This window comes from Cornus florida, unplaced genomic scaffold (genome assembly GCF_030987335.1).
Source record: "Cornus florida cultivar Cherokee Brave unplaced genomic scaffold, ASM3098733v1 CherokeeBrave_3.0.0_Hap2_Chr07, whole genome shotgun sequence".
Taxonomy (NCBI): Eukaryota; Viridiplantae; Streptophyta; class Magnoliopsida; order Cornales; family Cornaceae; genus Cornus; species Cornus florida.
The window spans coordinates 60,690,208-60,700,374 of record NW_026775577.1 but is presented as its reverse complement, the minus strand read 5'-3'; positions in this window follow the sequence as shown (position 1 = coordinate 60,700,374).

Below are 10,167 nucleotides of genomic sequence, written 5' to 3'. Positions count from 1 at the left end.
CAGCCGGATATGTCGGCTTTGCACTTTTGATGTACTCTATACTTTATTTTCTTTATATATATTTTTGCTATAGATGTCATTTCTTATATTCTTATCTCTATATGTTTGACTCCATCAGGTACATCACAGTGACTTCAGTGAGAAAGTGCTACCCGATTTTCAGGACCACCCTTATACCTCTCTCACTGTTTTATTTCATTTACACTTACATGTCCACTATGCACTGATTATCCCTTTTGTTATTTGATAAATTTATCCAAATGCCAAATTTCAGGACCACAATTAATCCCAAGTTTGGGGGGGCTATGCCACCCACTTTAGATACTTCAGTCCCAGTCATTCTTTGCCTTAATTGCACCGATATACTCTTTTCTTTGTTCTCTTTGCACATTGAGGACATTGTGCCGTTTAAGTTTGGGGGTAATGGTGTATGTTACAGTGTTTGCTTTTAAATTCAAAATTTTGAGCATAACTTGTGTATTTGAGAGATTTTCTATGATTGGTCCATATCTAGCTATGATTTTGATCTTTTGAGGACTATATTGCTTAAAATTTAAAAATTGCTTGACTTAAGAGTCCAATACTCCTTATATGCCTTATGGATGCCATTTAGGAGTAAATTTTTTGAAATATTGATATCTCGCTTGCACCTGTGGTCCACATCATCTTGATTTTGTGATTGTTTTGAGATCCACTTTAGGATTCTACACTAGCACAAGCGCACACTAGCATTCATTTATGGGGTACATGCTTAGTTGATTATTGAATTGGTTATATCCCAATTGAGCTAGTAGTGCATTGAAAGCTTTCATTCCTGATAAAGGTGGATAACAACCCCTTTTCACTAAGTAGCCGGGATTCTAGCCTCATCAAGCATTGAACTTCTCGGGCCGAAAGGTAGAGGGCCCAAACTCTAGGTTAATAATTCAAAAAAAAAAAAAAAAAGTTGCAAAAGCAATAAAAAGTGAGGACTTCTCCCAAATGGTGAGAAGTGGGAAATGATTAGATGGAGATTGCCTTGATTTGTAGCCTAGTTGATTTGAGCTTGTAAGTCCGTAGGGGTGTTTGAACGCCTAATTCCCTAAAGCCGTCTGGTTTAGGAGTCATTGACCTAACGCTCGATCTCATAAATCGTTAGAAAGCTTAATAGATCAACACATTGCACCATGCTTCCATCTTTGATCCTAAAAAAATAAAAAATAAAAAATAAAAATAAAAATAAAAAATCGAGTGAAAAAAATAAGTGCACCTAGAACAATAAAGCTTTAATAAAATGTCCACTTTTTGTCTTAATGATCGGTACTAGATTTGCATGCTAGTTTGAGGTTAAGAATGTGATTAATTCTTTAGTTGGCTAAGATATCAATACATTTGATACCGGTCCACTCAAAAGGATTTTAAAGTTGTTTTGATTTGCATGATCATTTTCTTGATGTGTAGAGGACCATATTTGCTTGCTTGATGTTGAGATTTTGGGAGATTGTTTGGAAATGGTTAAAAAATTGCATACTTGAGGTAGTTTTCTCCCAATTCTTGTTTGCAATATTGGTGTCTCTTTAGAAAGAATGAGCTTAATGTTTGTGGGTATCATTTCTGGAAACCCTCACGAGACTTCACTCATCCACTAGGGGTAACCTAGGGGTTTAAAAGGCTTGTTGCATGTGCTAAGTGTAATTGTGTTCCCTACGAAAGTGGTGTTATCCATTTATTATTTTCTAGTTCGTAGTTGTTTAGTTATTCATTTCATTCCTTTACTTTCTAGTTCATTGCTAGGGACTAGAATTCTTTAAGTTTGGGGGTATGATGAGCGCTGAAAAGTGCGTATTTAAACCCCTTAAGCTTAGGCATTCTAGTACCTTTATTTATCTTACTTTACCGTTTTAGATTGATTTCGTATTATTTTCATTTTCAGGCACTTATCCCGAAAATAAGCTAACTCAGCCAAATAAAAACAGAAATGAAGCAATTTTGGGATGAATCAAAGAAAGGAGCCAAGTGGAAGCAAAATGAAGAAAAAGGTGAAAATCAACATCTTCGATCGATCTCAGCACTTCAAGATGGATCAGAGCCATGATGACATTTTCAGAGATCACAAAAGTTCGATCGATCCAACATCATTCTTCAATCGATCGAACTACCTTGTCCTTATCCAAATGAGTGATCTTATCTAGTTTTACCACCCTACCAACCACTTTTGCCCTTTTCCCAAAAATATCTTCAAAATATCTCAAATTTGTTTTTATCCAAAAAGCACCGCAAGTGAGGATCGATCCAACCTAAGTTCGATAGATCTCAGCCATGTTCGATCGATCCAAGTCCAAGGTTCGATCGATCGAACTTCCTCCAGTGCGAAAAAGTTAAATTTTCAGCTCATTAAAAGTTGTCCTTTATCCAATCATTGGGGAATATTTGTTGTACGACCCCAGCTTATTTTGGGTGTCATTTGACCTACCTACATAAGGATAAGGATTACTTTTTACACATATCACATCATATCATATCATACCTTGTAAGAACTCTTGGAGAGAAAGCTTAAAGGAGGAGAAGGCTAGAGACACCATTAGAGACTCTTCATCAACCAAGGAGCAAATCTCTACCATGGAGTTAGCCTTTGAGGGTTGGAGAAGCACTACCATGAGTGGCTAGACATTCTCTTGGGGCTAGAGTTAGCCCCAAGCATGCTTTCTACATCTTGATTTTGTGTATTATTGAGGGATTAGTGTTGTAATACATGTTTTGACACTTTTATATATATAGATCTTATTTATTCAATGATTTATGTGGTTTAATGCTTCCAATTGATCATTTCATTCTATCCATATGTCTATGTATGCTAGAATAGATGTTCATGTGTTTGTCTCAATTTCTTGTGTTATTGGTGCATGTCTATGTGTATTAATACCATATATCTAGAGATTGTCAAAACATTGTGCTTAAAGGAATCCTCTTGTAATTTTCTAGATGATTCATGCTCATTTCTTGATGGATTGTGCCTCTCCCTTAGCTTAATTAGTTTAATTTCATGTCATTAGCTTAATTGTAGTGTAATGGTAGCATAGTTGTTAGATGGGAGGACAATTTATGCTTGTTGTTTGATGTTCCATACTTTTGAATGCAAGTAGCATATGTCTCTAACCTTGTGGTGTATTTAGCTTGTGAGCTTAATGAAAGGATTAATGACTTACTAGATATATTGTGCTTTTCACATGCTATTTAGACAATATATACTTAATTGTTAGATATATTGTGCCTTTCATATGTTGATTAGACAATATATGCTTAATTGGTCACCCTTGCTAATTAAATCAACCAAATAAACACACACATCAATATTGCAACACACATTTCCCTCATTAGTCACTTGTTAAGGGTTTAGAAAAGCATTGTTTGGTGGTGACCTCTAAACCCCAAGATCTCTCTCTCTCTTACTTACTCTTTATTGTATTCAATTATTTAGTTTAATTTGCTCTCTAGTTTAATCAACCAACCAACTATTTGATTGATCACTCGACCTACTAACCCTAATTGTGATTTCATAACCAAATTCGACTCCAATCCCTTAGGATGATACCTACTCACCCTAAACTATATTTTTAGTGAAGGTAGTAGTGGCTTTTATAAATGTAAAACTTGGTCCTTGCCTTAATGCACTCTCTCTAGGCTTGTGGTGTAGGACGGCAACTCATGAGAAATCTTTCTCTTGCTTAGACCATTTTGATGGAATTTTTTTAACCACAAGATAGTTGATAATGTCAGCAAAACAAAGAGGCGACTCATGAGAAATCTGGAATAGTTGCTTATCCGAGAAGGAGTCATGAACTGGAAAAAAATCAGAAGTGTTCTCAATAAAAAGCCTAGAAAGATGGTCTGCAACTACATTATCAGTTCCTTTCTTGTCCTTAATCTCAATGTTGAACTCTTAGAGTAAGAGTATCCAATGAATGAGTTGAGGTTTGGTCTCTTTCTTCGCAAGTAGATGTCTTAATGCGGTATGATCCGTGAAAATGATGACTTTGGATCCAAAAAGATATGAAAGGAATTTATCCAAGGCATAGACAACAGCAAGCAACTCTTTCTCAGTTGTTGTATAATTCATTTGAGCATCTAAGAGGGTCTTGCTAGCGTAGTAAATAACATGAGGAGTTTTATCCACATGCTAGCCCAAAATAACACCTAATGCATAATCTGATGCATCGTACATGATCTCAAAGGGAAGAGACCAATTAGGTGGTTTCATCATTGAGGCAGAAGATAGTAATGAACAGAGCTTCTTAAAAGCTTCCAAACATGCTTCATCAAATTTGAAATTAGTATCCTTTTCAAGAAGATGGCACAAAGGCCGAGATATCTTGCTGAAATCCTTGATAAAGCGGCGATAAAAGCCAGCATAGCCAAGAAAAGATCGAATTTGTCTCACTGAAGAGGGAGGAGGAAGGCTATAAATTAATTCAACTTTTGCCTTATCAACCTTAATCCTTCTTTTAGAGATAATGTGTCCTAAGACAATCCCTTCTTGCAGCATGAAGTGACTCTTCTCCCAACTTAAGATCAGATTTGTATCTTTACATCTTTGAAGTACTAGTGATAAATTATAGAGACAAGAGTCAAAAGAAGATGCAAAGACAGAAAAATCATACATGAATACTTCAAGAAATTTTTCGACCATATCAAAAAATATGGACATTATACATCTCTGAAAAGTGGCCAGTGCATTACATAACCCAAAGGGCATGCGACGATAAACGAAAGTTCCAAAAGGACAAGTGAAGGTGGTCTTCTCTTGGTCTTGAGGATCTACAGCCACTTGGTTATAGCCAAAATAACTGTCAAGAAAATAATAGTAACTCTAGCCGGTTAACCTTTCTAGGATCTCATCAATGAATGGAAGTGGAAAATGATCTTTCCTAGTTGCAGAGTTGAGTTTTCGGTAATCTATGCACACACGCCAACCAGTGGTGGTGTGTTGTGGCACAAGTTCTCCAGCTAAATTTTTGACAACGGTGAGGCCGGACTTCTTTGGAACAACTTGAGTGGGGCTTACCCACTGGCTATCCGAGATGGGGTAGATGATTCCCACATCTAATAGCTTAATTACCCCTTTCATGACAACCTCCTTCATGTTAGGATTCAACCGACGCTGCACCTCTCGAGAAGGTTTGGTGCCCTCCTCCAAAAGCATGCGGTGCATGCAAATAGAGGGGTCAATTCCTTTTAAATCAGCCCCCGACCAGCCAATAGCTTCTTTATACTCTTGTAGCACTTCTAAAAGGCTGTTTGCTTGGTCCTTAGAAAGATCCGATGCAATTATAACCAAAAAAGTTTTGTTTATACCAAGAAATATATACTTGAGATTAACCAGGAGTGGCTTTAACTCAAGTTGAGGTGAAGATTTCAGTGAAGGGACAGGAGGAGTGCTGAAAATTAATGGAAGAGGTTCCTTTGGCACTTTCCAATAAGGAAAGTCCGAGATTGAATTGGCTTCAAGCAAAGAATTGACTTCCCTAATAGATTGATCAATATTGTAATTTTCAAAGTCAAAATGAGCCAAGCAAGTTTCAAGAGGATCTTGACTTAAAATAAATAGAAGAGATTCTTCAATCATTTCATCAATGATGTCAAGAGAGAAACACTCATACTCCCCTTGAGGATGTTGAGAAGCACTAAAAATGTTGAGCTTCACCTTCATATTTCCAAAAGAAATATCCATCACCCCAGTTCTACAATTAATTGAAGCATTAACCGTAGCTAAGAAAGGCCGACAAAGGATCATATGAATATGTTTTATTGGATTATAGACCGGTTTAGTATCTAGAACCACAAAGTCTACCGGGAAATAGAAATTATCCACCTTGATAAGTACATCCTCAATGATATCACGAGGTTGCTTTATAGATCTATCTGCAAGCTGCAAGACAACTGAAGTGGATTTTAGTTCTCCTAAGCCAAGTTCTAAGTATACTGAGTAAGGAATTAGATTTACACTTGATCCTAAGTCAAAGAGGGCCTTGTCTATCTCATTGTCGCCAATGACACATGAGATTGTCGGGGCACCCAAATTATAGCACTTGCTTACTCAGTTAACCTCACCTTTTTAGGAATATTGCTCTTGGAAATGCGTTTTTGAGTACACAAATCTTTAAGAAATTTTGCATAAGATGGAATTTGCTTAATGGCATCAAGAAGAGGAATGTTGATCTTTACTTGCTTAAAGACTTCGAACATGTCCTGAATTTTATCTCCCTTTTTCCCAAAATGTGTGGACTCTATGAGGCGTTGAGGAAAAAAAGCCTTAGGCTCATAAGATTTTTCAACATTTTGGATTGGCGGATTTGGAATTTCTGGACTATCTTTTAGATTTTTGAATGAAGAAGTTGAATCCTTAAGAGCAGGAGTTTCAATTTTTTTCATCAACCTTATTGTATATAATTCTTCTACTCCGAAGTGTGGTGATTACTTGAACTTGCTCAAAATTTGATCCACTCGGAGGAGTGATCTCATCAATCATATATTGCCCTTTTGGGTTTACCACCGGTTGAGCCGGAAGTTTTCTTGTATCCTTCTTGTGAAGCTAATTTATTGAATTAGCCAATTGTCCTACTTGAGTTTCAATATTAGCTATTGATTGAGAATGAGTACTAACCAATTGCATACCACTAATGGCAGCTTGCACAGTTGATTGCATACCACTAATGGCAGCCATTATCTGCTTGTTGGAATTTACTAGCTCATCCAATTGGGACTGTTGCGAAGGAAAATGATTCTGATTAGAGAAATTTGCATTATATGAAGGAGGATGATAACTTAAAGAAGCTTGAAATGGTTAGTTCATGGACTGAGAATTAGATTCAGTTGATTGCCCATGACCTTGAAATGATGAATTTTATGGGACTTGTTGCCTCCATGAAAAATTCGGATGATCTCTCCAACCCGGATTGTATGTATTGGAATAAGGATTATTTCCTGGGCGAGAGAACATGGCATTAACTTGTTTTGGCATACCTTCAGACAATTGCTCTGGTGTGGGGCAATCTTCTGCAATACGAAAAGTACTTGTGCAATGTGCACACACAGCACTAGATGAAGAATTTTGAGAAGATGAGAGATGTGGTGCCACAAACTGAAAAAATTTGTGGGCTATGGCATCCACTTGAGAAGATTCTTCCCTAAGAGTCCGTGGTTGACACAGATTTGAGGGTTTAACCACATTAGATAAAGAAGCTTTACGAGAACTATGTTGCATAGAATTTTCACTTATGTTCTCAAGTAGAGTTCGTGTATCATTTGGATTTTTGGACATAAACATGCCCCCACACGAAGAATCGATTAATTATCTATGTGGTTCTGTTAAACCATCATAGAAGGCTTGCACCAATTGCTACTTTGGAATTTGGTGGTGCGGACACTTCCTCAGAAAATCTTGAAGTCTCTCCCACGTCTCAAAGAATATTTCTCCATCAATTTGGGAAAAGCTAAGAATGGATCAACGCATTTGATTGGTCTTACTCACAGGATAGTACTTTTTAAGGAATTCTTTTTGTAATTGGACTCATGAAGTAATTGAATTTGCAACAAAAGAGTTGAACCAATATTTTGCTCTATCTTTCAAAGAGAATGGGAAGAGAAGCATATGAAGTGCATCTTGGGGAAGTCCCTCATCTTGATGGTGGAGCAGATTTCCAAAAATTCATCAAGATGTTTATAAGGATCCTCATTATCAAACCCATGATATGTTGGAAGCATTTGAATTGTGGTAGATTTGATCTCATAATGATGAGCCTCAACATTAGGCATGATAATGCATTATGGAGATATATATGTAGAGGGTACAAAATGATCCCTAAGAGTCATTAGTGCTAAATTTTCATTTTCAGCATTAACATTTCTGAGATTATCATGTCCATTAGCCATATTGTCTACTTCAATTTCAAGTTCTCTTAAAATTTTAGGATCCCGAAGGTTCCTTCTTTGTTGTCTAAGAGTTTTGTCAAGTAAAGCAATATCAATTGGTTCCTCAAGATGGTAAAGACGATGATCTACGACCTACCATCAACTATCAAACACAACAATCACAACAACCCTTCACCAATACATCCACATACATTGATCCATTTCTCCTCAATTCAACAATAATAATAAAAAATAGATTAAATTAGCCACGATAAGGACCAATGCTCTGAATAAAACAAGAAATTTGTAATAGCCTCGATAAAGGCCAAACAAAGAATAAACTAGGAACTTCAAAAACTTACCCAAAGTCTTTAAGACTTCAAATTTCGCAATTAAATCTCCTGAGACGTCTTTAGTCCCTAACAACATAAAAACATCAAAAACATGAAAATATATATACAATCAAACAAGGAAACAATTTTTAAATTCTGATTACAAAACCGTATGCAATCCCCTGAAATGGCGCCCAAAAGTTGATGCGCACAAATGTGTACCACTTAAAAATACCACTTATAACAATAGCACATTCATCATTGTAGATTAATGCTATAGTAGGGGGTTGTTGAACCACAAGGATTGCTAGTTTATGGCAAACAGAATTGTAAAATTACTTCCTAATTTGATAACAAAGATGATAAGTCGATTGGTTTGTCACTTAACCTATGAATTTAAATTTCATAAAATAGTAAATGATGTGATCAAAATAGATTGAACTTATAAAGAGAAGGCTAGGGAATTGACTTCACCTTAATCTCATAAACATGTTAAATTGCACTCAACTTGGGGATAGATAATTATATATATATAGTGATCTGTAGGAGCATAAAACTACCACAACATCTTCAAGAAGCTCATACATTTCAGGACTAAGCATAACCCATCTTTAGTTCACATGACTTATCCACCTAAGCTAGGTTGTGGTATGAACCATCTTCCCTAGGCATGGCCTATCAAGGTCTTTCAATGGTATGTTGCAGCACATGAAATCAATTAAATATCATAGATTATCTTCAGTTGGTATGGGCCATCTACCTAACTACATTAATCTAAAGGTGTAGCATGATCCATCTTCCTTAAGCATAACCTATATAAATACTCAATTACATGCCAATATAACCATTCCATAAATTCTTTCCCATTGTCACTATAGGAAATCAAGTGTATACTTGTGTCAATGCGGTTTCTAATACAAGATAACAAATCAACACAAATATATACTCAATTGATAATCACATACATCAATTCAATGTAACCCACATCAATTCAATGTAAAAACTTCTAATTTATGAAACTGAATATATACAATAAAAAATTCCCAAATTGAAACACAAATCAATACATGTTTACTTGGTCTAGGTTACATCAACTCTCAAGAAAAGGAGTTAGCCTCTCATGGACAAGGCAGCAATCTCCAGGATTGAAGAAGATAAGCCAATCCTCCCTCTCACCATTGTTGCAAAGCTTAGCCTCCAAGAACCCCAAAAATCCTCTCCCTCACAATATCTTTTTCAAAAACCAAAACTAACTAACCAATACAAGCCTTTTGCCCTCCTTTATCCTTATATGAGTTTCTAAATAAAATAATAAGTTTAAAATTTGAATTTTAGCTCAAGATAGGATAAAATCGGGTTCAATTAAAAAGGAGGCCCGTAGCCTTGCGTTCGGATGCGCAGAATGGCGTCCGGATGCAAAATCCTGGTAGTGTGGCGTCCGGACGCCATTCTTGTGTTCGGACGTAAGGTGCTGAGGAGTGGCATCCGGATGCCAATTCTTGCGTCCAGACGTGAGGTTCTTCTTTACTTGTCTTCGTTCTTTAGCTCTGATTACATCCATCATCTATTCAGGTCATTTTTCTTTGAAAACCTCTTGATATGTAGGCCCGTTATGACTTGTGCTCCAAAAACCCTTAAAACTTTATTTTTTTTCCTTTTTGGCAATAAGACCTGCAAAAACATAAAAACATAAAAATGTAGTTAATCTATACACAGAGGTCAAATAATGGACTTAACTAATACAATTAAGGGCGCTTAAATATGCAATATTTGACGCTTATCACTTGTCTTTCAATTTTAGGGAATTTATAAGTTAAATATATTTTTTCTTGGTCTTGTGGATTCCAACTTGGTTGTACCAAGATTTGAATTGATAATTCTTTTAATTAATCTTCGAATTGACTATATGTGGTTGATTGTTTATTAATCTTTACATTGAGTACATTTT